Genomic DNA, 13,622 nt, shown 5'->3' with positions numbered 1-13,622 from the left:
GCACTTCCGGTTAAGCTGTGCGAGTTCATAATTCGCGCACCAAGTTTTTGGCACTGTTGCTGGGGATTGTTTGTGACTGACAACTACTAGTTGTCTGGTTGCTTAGATTAGGTATTTTTCTTAGTTTTGTTTATTTTTTTCTTTTAATTTTTGAATTGTGTTTTTTTTTTGTTTTCCCTTAATTTTTTATTTTAAGTTTGGTGTATCTTTAGTGATTTTCTTTTTAAATTTTTTGAAAATAGTAGTACTCATCATTCTTTAATTTTTGAAAATTTCTAGTTGCCTTTTTTTATTGGTTTTCGAAACTCTTAGGTTAATTGCTTACTTTTTTTTTGTCTTATTTATTTATACATAGGATACCTCACTGGGAACTCTCTACACTCTGACGTAGAGATTTCTTTTTTTTCTTTCTTTTCTGTTTGCATGTACAGGAACAAGGGGAAGTAATTAGGGATCCAATTGGGAATGAACAACCTAGAAGGACCTTGTGCTCCCACTCCCGACTTTTATCGGTGCAATATTGCTATGCCTTCCATTGGAGCAAACAATTTTGAGCTCAACCCACAACTGATCATTCTAGTGCAACAAACTTGCCAGTTTCATGGACTCTGACAGGAAGATCCTAATTTATTCATCTCCAATTTCCTGCAGATCTATGACACTGTGAAAATAAATGGAGTGGACCTTGTGGTTTATAAGCTAATGCTCTTCCAATTTGCTGTGAGGGATAGAGCAAAGCAGTGGTTGGACTCTCAGCCCAAGGGGAGCTTGAACACCTAGGATAAAGTGGTCAACAAGTTCTTCCCTCCTCAGAGACTGACTAAAATAAGGACAGATGTTCAGACCTTTAGGCAGGGAGAAAGTGAGTCCCTCTATGATTCCTGGGAGAGATACAAGCTGATGCTCAGGAAGTGTCCTCCTGACATGTTCTCAGAGTGGATCAAGGTACATATTTTCTATGAAGGACTTTCTGAGATGGCCAAGATGTCTCTGGACAATTTTGCAGGTAGTTCTTTGCACATGAAGAGGACGCCTGAAGAGGCACTGAGCTTATTGAGATGGTTGCTAATAACCAATATTTATACTCATCTGAGAGGACTTCAATAAAGAAAGGAGTTACAGAAGTGGATGTTGTAGATGCAATTCTTGCTCAGAAGAAACTCCTATCTCAACAGATGAGTCTTATCACTCAATAATTGAGTAGGATGCTGAGCTCAGTTGCTGAAGTTCATACTGCTCCTCCAAATGTTTCCTATGATGCTCCACTGGTGCACGAAATTGTGATTCACACTTTTCACAATTCCGCACAACTAACCAGCAAGTGCACTGGGTCATCCAAGTAATACCTTACGTGAGTAAGGGTTGATCCCACGGAGATTGTTGGCTTGAAGCAATCTATGGTTACCTTGTAAATCTTAGTTAGGAGATTAATTATAATTATCAGTTTGAATTGCGAAAAATAAAAGAGCGTGAAAAAAATACTTGTTATGCAGTAATGGAGAATTTGTTGGAGTTTTGGAGATGCTTTGTCTTCTGAATCTTTGCTTTCACCCTATCTTCTTCTTCACGCATGCAAGGTTCCTCCTATGGCAAGCTGTGTGTTGGTGGATCACCGTTGTCAATTGCTACCATCCGTCCCCTCAGTGAAAATGGTCCAGGTGCGCTATCACCGCACGGCTAATCATCTGTCGGTTCTCACTCATGCTGGAATAGGATCCATTGATCCTTTTGCGTCTGTCACTACGCCCAACCCTTGTGTGTTTGAAGCTCGTCACAGTCATTCAATCTCTGAATCCTACTCGAAATACCACAGACAAGGTTTAGACTTTCCGGATTCTCAAGAATGCTGCCAATGGATTCTAGCTTCTACCACGAAGATTCTGATTAAGGAATCCAAGAGATACTCATTCAATCGAAGGTAGAACGGGAGTGGTTGTTAGGCACGCGTTCATAGATTGAGAATGGTGATGAGTGTCACGGATCATCACATTCATCATATTGAAGTGCGAATGAACATCTTAGATAGAAACAAGCGTGTTGAATAGAAAACAGAAATAATTGCATTAATTCATCGAGACACAGCAGAGCTCCTCACCCCCAACAATGGAGTTTAGAGATTCATGCCGTCAAAGAGTACAAAGTTCAGATCTAAATTGTCATGAGGTACAAAATAAATCTCTAAAAGTTGTTTAAATACTAAACTAGTAACCTAGGTTTACAGAAAATGAGTAAACTAAGATAGATAGTGCAGAAATCCACTTCTGGGGCCCACTTGGTGTGTGCTGGGGCTGAGACTTGAGCTTCACACATGCCTAGGCTGTTTCTAGAGTTAAACGCCAGGTTGTAACCTGTTTCTGGCATTTAACTCCAACTTGTAACCTGTTTCTGGCGTTTAACGCCAGAATGCAACATGAAACTGGCGTTGAACGCCAGTTTACATCATTTATCCTTGAGCAAATGATGGACTATTATATATTGCTGGAAAGCCCTGGATGTCTACTTTCCAACGCTATTGAGAGCACGCCATTGGGACTCATGTAGCTCCAGAAAATCCATTTCGAGTACAGGAGGTCAGAATCCAACAGCATCTGCAGTCATTTTTCAACCTGAATCAGATTTTTGCTCAGCTCCCTCAATTTTAGCCAGAAATTACCTGAAATCCCAGAAAAACACACAAACTCATAGTAAAGTCCAGAAATGTGATTTTTATTTAAAAACTACTAAAAATATAATAAAAAGTGACTAAAACATATTAAAAACTACCTAAAAACAATGCCAAAAAGCGTATAAATTATCCGCTCATCATCCTCATTCTCAGATCTTTAACTAGGGATGGACGAATGATGAGTGCATATTTTTTGATATATTTTTGACTCAATTTTGATGGATTTCATCACATAAACCTATACTTAAGCACCAAAATAGCATACTTTTGTGTTATCTCCCTAAAATGAACTTAAATGTGAAAACATGCATTTTTGTGTTTAAATTGAGTAATTTAAATTCCACTTTTATGCCATCGATGCCGTGATATGTTTTGTGAGTAATTTCAGGTCATTTTGGCAAGATTGGCTAGGCAAAAGTGGAAGAAAGCATGTACAAGGGAAAACACTTGAAGAAAACAAGGAAAAGCACACACAGACAAGTGTGCGTGCGTACGCACAAGAGGAAATTTGCATGTGTGCGTACGCACAGAAGAACATTCAGCCAAGTGTACGTACACACACATCTGTGCGTACGCACAGGACCCTGCACATGATTTCATTAATGAAACATGTGTTGCGCGATTTCTGAAGGCTTTTGGCCCATTTTGGAAGGCTTGAAGGCTGAATTTGGATGCTATATCAAGGGGAATTCAACACATGTGAAGGGAGCTCACTTAGATAGTTTTAATTTATAGTATTGGGGGTAGAAATAGATAGATAGAAAATTCTCTCCTATGGTTTTTACTTCAATTTTCATGTAGCGTTTTATAGCAAGTTTGATTTTGGATAATGCTTCTTTAATTGTAAGTACTCTCAATTTCCTCTTTAATTATAGCACTTTAACTTTCATTACCTTTTGGTTCAAGTTACTTTGTTCATATTTGCAATTTTGAGTTTCTTGAAGTTTTGATTGATGAATTTAATGCTTTATGCTCTCTTTATGTTTGATTGCTTGTTTATATTTGATTTTGTGAATAGTTGGTTATAGTTTTCCATTTTCCCTTGTAATTTCTTATATTTTACTTTTATGCACACAAGGTGTTTGTGAAAATTCCAATTATGAGTTTTGAGTAGATTTTCACACCTTGACTTGGGATTTGAGTTCCTAGGATACTAGAGTCATAATGTCTGACATTTAGTGGTAATTCTTGGGGAGTTAGTTGACTCTTGTTTCCATTAAAGCTAGCCTTTTATCAACTAGTTTGGTAAGTTAGTTAGGACTTATGGATTAAGGTCAATTATGCTTGCTTGACTTACTCCTCCATGTTTGGGGTTAACTAAGCGAGATTGACACATGATAATTACCATAGTTGTGGTTATAGCAATGATAGGATTCCTTAGATCCCCCTATTCCCAAGTCAAGGCTTTTTATTGCTTTTATAGCATCCTTCACAAGTTTTGATCTCAACTTCTCTTTACTTGCATTAAATCCAATTTTGATCATCTCTTAGTTCTTTTATTGCTTAGTTCTTTTAATCCTTAGTTCTTTGATTCAAAATCACTTTTTGCCTTCACAACCAAAAGCGTAGCACTTTCGATTACATTCCTAGGGAGAATGACCCGAGGTTTCATTACTCTCAGTTATATGTTTTGATTTGAATTTAATATTTGATTAAGAGAATTCATTGTCAGTTTGGACTATGCTACTAACAAGTTGATTCTTGATTCTAAATCGACGATAAATATCTCCTTGTCAAATTTGGCACCGTTGCTGGGGATGCAATCGGTGCTATGATTTTGGTTGTTGTAAATATGTAAATAGTGTGAATAGATACTTTTTGGTTGTGTGTTTGCTTTTGTTGGTAATTAGGATTTTGTTTGTTTTGTTAATTGATGTCTTTAGTTTTTATTTCCTATTTCCTCTATGAGTTATCACCCTCTTGGTTTGGAGTTTGGTTGTGCTTATTTTGTAGGGCTTGATAACCTCACTTTTGGATTGCATCACGGGATTGCAGCATCAATTTTGGAAGGAGCCACCTCCTCTATATTACAATGAGGCATACCCTTCCCAATGCACATACCCAACCTAAGGATATGGTGGATTTCACTTTGATTATGCACCTTCACCACCATATGCCTATGACCCATATCCCCAACATAACCCTCAATCACCACATTTTCAAATACCACACCACCACCACCATACACCTTCTTACATACCACCTCTAAACACTTACCATGAGTCACCTCCCACATATACAACCTTTTCTCGCAAATTATGAATCCCAATTTTCACCCCAATGTGAAACTTCCCCACCCTTGGCCCAAAAACCACAAGATCTTCAAGCCTTTCTCCAAGAGCATGAAGGATTCCGAAGGACACAAGGGCAATTTGTGGCAACCATAGCCGAAGCGGTGAACCGCTTAGTCCTCTTATGCTCATCTGATCAAGACACTTCTCTTGAAGAATGTGAAGGATCAACTAAAGAATAGAGTGAAGAGGAGAACGTAAAGCCACAAGGGAAAGAAGAAGAGATAGAGCATGAATTGGAACAAGAGGGAGAAAGTGGAGTATTTGAACCGAAGGAGAAAAAGGGAAAATTGAGGGAGATTGATCAAGATGAAAATTCCATCATTAATGATTTTTTGTCCTCCTTGGTCAATCCCCTTAATGATCCTAATGAGCCTTTTCGCATTGAGTTTGAGAGAAACATGGAGGTAGACTTCTCACAACCTCCTTGTTATGACTTGAGTGATGGGGAAGAGGAAGTTGGTGAGGTAGGAGTTGACAACCAAGAGCATATTCAGTGGGTGGCAATTTCACCTATGAACTTTATTGGCCCCCATTAATATGCTATTTTGGAGACGGATTACCAACTCAAGGTCCTTCTTGGGTTGGTACATGGTGGAGGAAGGGGTATTGGTTGCCAAGAGAATCCAAGGCCCTTCAAGAAAAACAATTCAAGAATTGGAGTTCAAGAATGGTGTGAAGCATAATTGGGTGATTTTTGAAAAATGTTGGGTTGTTACAAGGGTCAATTAGGAGCTTATCCATCCGGCTTGAAGCATAAAAATCAACAAGAAGGTAAGCGGATGCCTAGAATACGGGATCCTGGAGGAGAGTCAAAGACCAAGCCACCCTAGCTAGAGTCTCCTCAATAAGTCCAACTTAAGGACTATAAACCAAAGTGCTAGGTGGGAGACACCCCACCATGGTAACATCTTTCTTACCCTTTCTCTTTGTTTATAGTCCTAGTTTATTGCATGTTTTCTTGTCTTAGTTAGCTTAGGATTAGTTCAATTTTGAGTTTAGATAGGTTGATTTTGGTATGGATCATGATTTTGTGATGTTTTGAATGTTTAGGGTTGAGATTTTGATTGTACTAAAGCTTGGTACTTTAGTTTTTGAAAGAAAAAATTTTTGAAATAGGGCATCTGTGCGTACGCACGTTGCTATGCGTACACACAACTGTGTGTTTCACGACCTGTGCGAGCGCACAAGCCTGTTCACCCGCACACTCTTTGTATTGCCTTCTGTTCGCAGCGCCAGCACGGTCTGTGCGTGGGCGCTTGGTGCGCGGAAATTGTGATTACACTTTGATTATGTAAAATTCATCGCTCTTTCTTTCCCTGGTAATGGCGCCAAAAACATGATGCCAATACCATGGTTCACAACTTCGCACAACTAACCAGCAAGTGCACTGGGTCGTCCAAGTAATACCTTACGTGAGTAAGGGTCGAATCCCACGGAGATTGTTGGTATGAAGCAAGCTATGGTCACCTTGAAAATCTCAGTCAGGTAGGGTTAAATGTGATTGGATTAGATAATTAAAAGATAAATAATAAAGGATAGAAATACTTATGTAATTCATTGGTGAGAATTTCAGATAAGCGAATAGAGATGCTTTTCGTTCCTCTGAACCTCTGCTTTCCTGCTGTCTTCATCCAATCAGTCTTATTCCTTTCCATGGCTGGCTTTATGTGATACATTACCATTGTCAATGGCTACTTTCGGTATTCTCTCGGGAAAATGATCCAAATGCCCTGTCACGGCACGGCTAATCGTCTGGAGGCATCACCCTTGTCAATGGCTTCATCTTATCCTCTCAGTGAAAATGGTCAATGCACCCTGTCACGGCACGACTATTCATCTGTCGGTTCTCGATCATGCTGGAATAGGATTTACTATCCTTTTGGGTCTGTCACTACGCCCAGCAATGGCGAGTTTGGAGCTCGTCACAGTCATTCATTCATTGAATCCTACTCGGAATACCACAGACAAGGTTTAGACCTTCCGGATTCTCTTGAATGCCTCCATCATTCTAGCTTACACCACGAAGATTCCGATTAAGAGATCTAAGAGATACTCATTTAATCTAATGTAGAACGGAAGTGGTTGTCAGGCACGCGTTCATAGGGAATGATGATGATTGTCACGTTCATCACATTCAGGTTGAAGTGCGAATGAATATCTTAGAAGCGAAACAAGATGAATTGAATAGAAAACAGTAGTACTTTGCATTAATCTTTGAGGAACAGCAGAGCTCCACACCTTAATCTATGGAGTGTAGAAACTCTACCGTTGAAAATACATAAGTGATAATGGAGTTCATTGGTCTCGGCCCCAGAGGGGGAACCGGAGTAACCAAGACTACTATGATCCGAAGATAAAACTCAGTATGTCTAATACAATAGTAAAATGTCCTATTTATAATAAACTAGCTACTAGGGTTTACAGAAGTAAGTAATTGATGCATAAATCCACTTCTGGGGCCCACTTGGTGTGTGCTTGGGCTGAGCTTGAGTGTTGCACGTGTAGAGATCCTTCTTGGAGTTGAACGCCAGCTTTTGTGCCAGTTTGGGCGTTCAACTCTGGTTTTGGATCCTTTTCTGGCGCTGGACGCCAGATTTTGGCAGAGAGCTGGCGTTGAACACCAGTTTGCGTCGTCTAAACTTGGCTAAAGTATAAACTATTACACATTTCTGGAAATCCCTGGATGTCTACTTTCCAACGCAATTGGAAGCGCGCCATTTTGAGTTCTGTAGCTCCAGAAAATGCACTTTGAGTGCAGGGAGGTCAGAATCCAACAGCATCAGCAATCCTTCTTCAACCTCTGAATCTGATTTTTGCTCAAGTCCCTCAATTTTAGTCAGAAAATACCTGAAATTACAGAAAAACACACAAACTCATAGTAAAGTCCAGAAATGTGAATTTAACATAAAAACTAGTGAAAACATCCCTAAAAGTAACTAGATCCTACTAAAAACATACTAAAAACAATGTCAAAAAGCGTATAAATTATCCGCTCATCACAACACCAAACTTAAATTGTTGCTTGTCCTCAAGCAACTGAAAATCAAATAGGATAAAAAGAAGAGAATATACTATAAATTCCAAACTATCAATGAAACATAGCTTCAATCAGATGAGCGGGACTTGTAGCTTTTTGCCTCTTGAATAGTTTTGGCATCTCACTTTATCCATTGAAATTCAGAATGATTGGCATCTATAGGAACTCAGAGTTCAGATAGTGTTATTGATTCTCCTAGTTCAGTATGATGATTCTTGAACACAGCTATTTTATGAGTCTTGGCCGTGGCCCTAAGCACTTTGTTTTCCAATACTACCACCGGATACATAAATGCCACAGACGCATAATTGGGTGAACCTTTTCAGATTGTGACTCAGCTTTGCTAAAGTCCCCAATTAGAGGTGTCCAGGGTTCTTAAGCACACTCTTTTTTTTTGCTTTGGACCTTGACTTTAACCGCTCAGTCTCAAGTTTTTACTTGACACCTCCACGCCACAAGCACATGGTTAGGGACAGCTTGGTTTAGCCGCTTAGACCAGGATTTTATTCCTTTTAGGCCCTCCTATCCACTGATGCTCAAAGCCTTGGGATCCTTTTTATTTGCCCTTGCCTTTTGGTTTTAAGGGTTATTGGCTTTTTCTGCTTGCTTTTTCTTTTTCTTTCTATTTTTTCGCCTATTTTTTTCTGCAAGCTTTGTTCTTTGCTGCTTTTTCTTGCTTCAAGAATCATTTTTATGATTTTTCAGATTATCAAATAACATGTCTCCTAGTCATCATTCTTTCAAGAGCCAACATATTTAACATTCATAAACAACAACTTCAAAAGACATATGCACTGTTCAAGCATTCATTCAGAAAACAAGAAGCATTGTCACCACATCAATATAATTAAGCTAAGTTCAAGGATAAATTCGAAACTCATGTACTTCTTGTTCTTTTGAATTAAAACATTTTTCATTTAAGAGAGGTGATGGATTCATAGGACATTTATAACTTTAAGACAAAGTTACTAACTACTAATGATCATGTAATGAAGACACAAACATAGATAAACACATAACATAGAAAACGAAAACAGAAGAAATAAGAACAAGGAATGAATCCACCTTAGTGATGGTGGCGTTTCCTTCTTGAGGAACCAATGATGTCCTTAAGCTCTTCTGTGTCTCTTCCTTGTCTTTGTTGCTCCTCCCTCATTGCTTTTTGATCTTCTCTAATTTCATGAAGCATGATGGAGTGCTCTTGATGTTCCACCCTTAGTTGTCCCATATTGGAACTCAATTCTCCTAGGGAGGTGTTGATTTGCTCCCAATAGTTTTGTGGGGGAAAGTGCATTTGAGGCATCTCCGGGATCTCATGGTGATGAGCTTCATACGCCTCTTGAGCTCCATGAATGGGCTCTCTTGCTTGCTCCATCTTTTTCTTAGTGATGGGCTTGTCCTCTTTGATGAGGATATCTCTCTCTATGTCAATCCCAGCCGAATTGCATAGGTGGCAAATGAGGTGAGGAAAGGCTAACCTTGCCATAGTGGAGGACTTGTTAGCCACCTTGTAGAGTTCTTGAGGTATAATCTCATGAACTTCCACCTCTTCTCCAATCATGATGCTATGGATCATGATGGCCCGGTCTATAGTAACTTCAGACCGGTTGCTAGTGGGAATGATTGAGCATTGAATGAACTCCAACCATCCTCTAGCTACAGGGTTGAGGTCCAATCTTCTTAGTTGAACTGGCTTGCCTTTGGAGTCAATCTTCCATTGAGCTCCTTCTACACATATGTCCATAAGGACTTGGTCCAACCTTTGATCAAAGTTGACTCTCCTTGTGTAGGGGCGTGCGTTCTCTTCCATGTTTGGCAAGTTGAACGCTAACCTCACATTCTCCGGACTAAAATCTAAGTATCTCCCCCGAACCATTGTAACATAGTTCTTTGGATCCGGGTTCTTACTTTGATCATGGTTCTTGGTGATCCATGCATTGGCATAGAACTCTTGAACCATTAGGATGCCGACTTGTTGGATGGGATTTGTTAGAACTTCCCAACCTCTTCTTTGAATTTCATGTCGGATCTCCGGATACTCATTTCTTTTGAGTTTGAAAGGGACCTCGGGGATCACCTTCTTCTTGGCCACAACATCATGGAAGTGGTCTTGATGGGCTTTGGAGATGAACCTTTCCATCTCCCATGACTCGGATGTGGAAGCTTTTGTCTTCCCTTTTCCCTTCTTAGAGGATTCTCCGGTCTTAGGTGCCATCAATGGTAATGGAAAAACAAAAAGCTTATGCTTTTACCACACCAAACTTAGAATTTTGCTCGCCCTCGAGCAATAAAAGAGAGAATAAATGAAGAAGAAGAAGAAATGGAGGAGAGGGAGAGTAGGAAGTGTTTCGGCCAAGAAGGGTGTAGAGGGTGTGTTGTGTGAATTTGATGAAGAATGGAGGGCTTTATATAGGGGAAGGAGGGGGGTTAAGGTTCGGCCATATGGGTGGGTTTGGGTGGGAAATTGGTTTTGAATTTTGAAGGTAGGTGGAGTTTATGAGGTAGGTTTATGGGGAAGAGTGGGTGGATGTGAGTGGTGAAGGTTTAATGGGGAAGAGAGATGGAGGTGATAGGTGAAGGGTTTTGGAGAAGAGTGTTTATGGGATTATGTGAAAGAAGGGTGAGAAGAAGTGAGTGGAGGTAGGTGGGGATCCTGTGGGGTCCACAGATCCTGAGATGATCCTGTGGGGTCCACAGTTCCTGAGATGATCCTGTGGGGTCCACAGATCCTGAGGTGTTCAAGGATTTACAACCTTGCACCAAATTAGGCATGTAAAATGCCCTTGCACACAACTCTGGGCGTTCAGCGCCAGGTTGGTGCCCATTTTGGGCGTTCAACGCCCATTTGTTGCCATTTCTGGCATTGAACGCCAGAACCATGCTTGTTCTGGGCGTTCAGCGCCAGGATGCTGCCCATTTTGGGCGTTCAGCGCCAGAACCATGCTCTGTTCTGGCGTTGAACGCCAGGCAGGTGCTTCCTCCAGGGTGTGATTTTTCTTCTACTGTTTTTGATTCCGTTTTCAATTTTTATATTTATTTTGTGACTCCACATGATCATGAACCTATAAAGACATATAACTAAGAAAAATATTGTTAGATAAATAAAAATTGGGTTGCCTCCCAACAAGCGCTTCTTTAATGTCAATAGCTTGACAGTGGGCTCTCATGGAGCCTCATAGATGTTCAGAGCATTGTTGAGACTCTCCAACACCAAACTTAGAGTTTGGATATGGGAGTTCAACACCAAACTTAGAGTTTGGTTGTGGCCTCCCAACACCAAACTTAGAGTTTGACTGTGGGGGCTTTGTTTGACTCTGCTTTGAGAGAAGCTTTTTCTGCTTCCTCTCCATGGATGCAGAGAGAGATCCTTGAGTTGTAAACACAAGGTTGTCCTCATTCAATTGAAGGATCACTTCTCCTCTGTCCACATCAATCACAGCTCTTACTGTGGCCAAGAAAGGTCTTCCTAGGATGATGGATTCATCCTCTTCCTTTCCAGTATCCAGGACTATGAAATCAGCAGGGATGTAAAGGCCTTCAACCTTTACTAGCACGTCCTCTACTTGTCCATAAGCCTATTTTCTTGAATTATCTGCCATCTCTAATGAGATTTTAGCAGCTTGCACCCCATAGATTCCCAGTTTCTCTATTACAGAGAGCGGCATGAGGTTTATCCCTGAACCAAGGTCACACAGAGCCTTAAAGATCATGGTGCCTATAGTACAAGGTATTATGAACTTTCCAGGATCCTGTCTCTTCTGAGGCAATGTCAGTTGATCCAGATCACTTAGTTCATTGATGAACAAAGGAGGTTCAACTTCCCAAGTATCAATGCCAAATAATTTGGCATTCAGCTTCATGATTGCACCAAGAAACTTGGCTGTTTGCTCTTCAGTAACATCCTCATTCTCTTCAGAAGAGGAATACTCATCAGAGCTCATGAATGGCATAAGGAGGTTTAATGGGATCTCTATGGTCTCTAGATGAGCCTCAGAGTCCTTTGGTTCCTCAGAGGGAAGCTCCTTATTGATCACTGGACGTCCCAGGAGGTCTTCCTCCTTGGGATTCACGTCCTCCTCTCCCTCATTGGGTTCGGCCATTTTGGTTATGTCAATGGCCTTGCACTCTCCTTTTGGATTCTCTTCTGTATTGCTTGGGGGAGTACTAGGAGGGATTTCAGTGATCCTTTTACTCAGCTGGCCCACTTGTGCTTCCAAATTTCTAATGGAAGACCTTGTTTCATTCATGAAACTTACAGTGGCCTTAGATAGATCAGAGACTAAGTTTGCTAAATTAGAAGTATTTTGTTCAGAGTTCTCTGTCTGTTGCTGAGTGGATGATGGAAAAGGTTTATTATTGTTAAACCTGTTTCTTCCACCATTATTAAAGCCTTGTTGAGGCTTTTGATCCTTCCATGAGAAATTTGGATGATTTCTCCATGATGAGTTATAGGTGTTTCCATAAGGTTCACCTAAGTAATTCACCTCTACTATTGCAGGGTTCTCAGGATCATAAGTTTCTTCTTCAGGAGAAGCCTCTTGAGTACTGTTGGATGCAGCTTGCATTCCATTCAGACTCTGAGAGATCATATTGACTTGCTGAGTCAATATTTTATTCTGAGCCAATATGGCATTCAGAGTATCAATCTCAAGAACTCCCTTCTTCATAGGCGTCCCATTACTCACAGGATTCCTCTCGGAAGTGTACATGAACTGGTTATTAGCAACCATGTCAATGAGTTCTTGAGCTTCTGCAGGCATTTTCTTTAGGTGAATGGATCCACCTGCAGAAGTGTCCAGTGACATCTTTGATAGCTCAGATAAACCATCATATAATATATCCAGGATGGTCCATTCTGAAAGCATGTCAGAAGGACACTTTTTGGTCAGCTGTTTGTATCTTTCCCAAGCTTCATAAAGGGATTCACCATCTTTTTGTTTGAAGGTTTGAACATCCACTCTAAGCTTGCTCAGCTTTTGAGGAGGAAAGAACTTGGCTAAGAAAGCCGTGACCAGCTTATCCCAAGAGTTCAGGCTATCTTTAGGTTGAGAGTCCAACCATATTCTTGCTCTGTCTCTTACAGGAAATGGGAAAAGTATGAGCCTGTAGACTTCAGGATCTACTCCATTAGTCTTAACAGTATCACAGATCTGCAAGAATTCAGTTAAGAACTGAAAAGGATCTTCAGATGGAAGTCCATGAAACTTGCAGTTCTGCTGCATCAGAGAAACTAATTGAGGTTTCAGCTCAAAGTTGTTTGCTCCAATGGCAGGAATGGAGATGCTTCTTCCATGTAAATTGGAATTAGGTGCAGTAAAGTCACCAAGCATTCTCCTTGCATTGTTGTTGGGTTCGGCTGCCATCTCCTTCACTTGTTCGAAATTTTCAATCAAGTTATCTCTAGATTGTTGTAATTTAGCTTCTCTTAGTTTCCTCTTCAGAGTCCTTTCTGGTTCTGGATCAGCTTCAACAAGAATGCCTTTTTCTCTGTCCCTTCTCATAAGAAAGAGAAGAGAAAAAGAAAAGAAGAGGAATCCTCTATGTCACAGTAAAGAGGTTCCTTATTGTTAGTAGAAGAAAAGAAGAGAAAAATCTGAACTCAGAAAGAGAGAGAGAGGGTTCGGAT

At 40.4% G+C, this 13,622-nt stretch overlaps 1 non-coding gene across 1 annotated transcript; it reads left to right on the top strand.

Moving 5' to 3' along the window:
• The first annotated feature begins 12,855 nt into the window (after nt 1-12,855).
• Nucleotides 12,856-12,963, top strand: LOC148577956 (small nucleolar RNA R71). Its single transcript, XR_015903992.1, has one exon. It is a non-coding gene; the product is annotated as a small nucleolar RNA R71 (small nucleolar RNA).
• Nucleotides 12,964-13,622: the final 659 nt, after the last annotated feature.

The sequence above is a fragment of the Arachis ipaensis genome, chromosome B1 (genome assembly GCF_059453495.1).
Source record: "Arachis ipaensis isolate K30076 ecotype BB chromosome B1, ASM5945349v1, whole genome shotgun sequence".
Classification (NCBI taxonomy): Eukaryota; Viridiplantae; Streptophyta; class Magnoliopsida; order Fabales; family Fabaceae; genus Arachis; species Arachis ipaensis.
The sequence above is the reverse complement of the archived record's forward strand: the minus strand, read 5'-3'. Positions and strand labels throughout refer to the sequence as shown.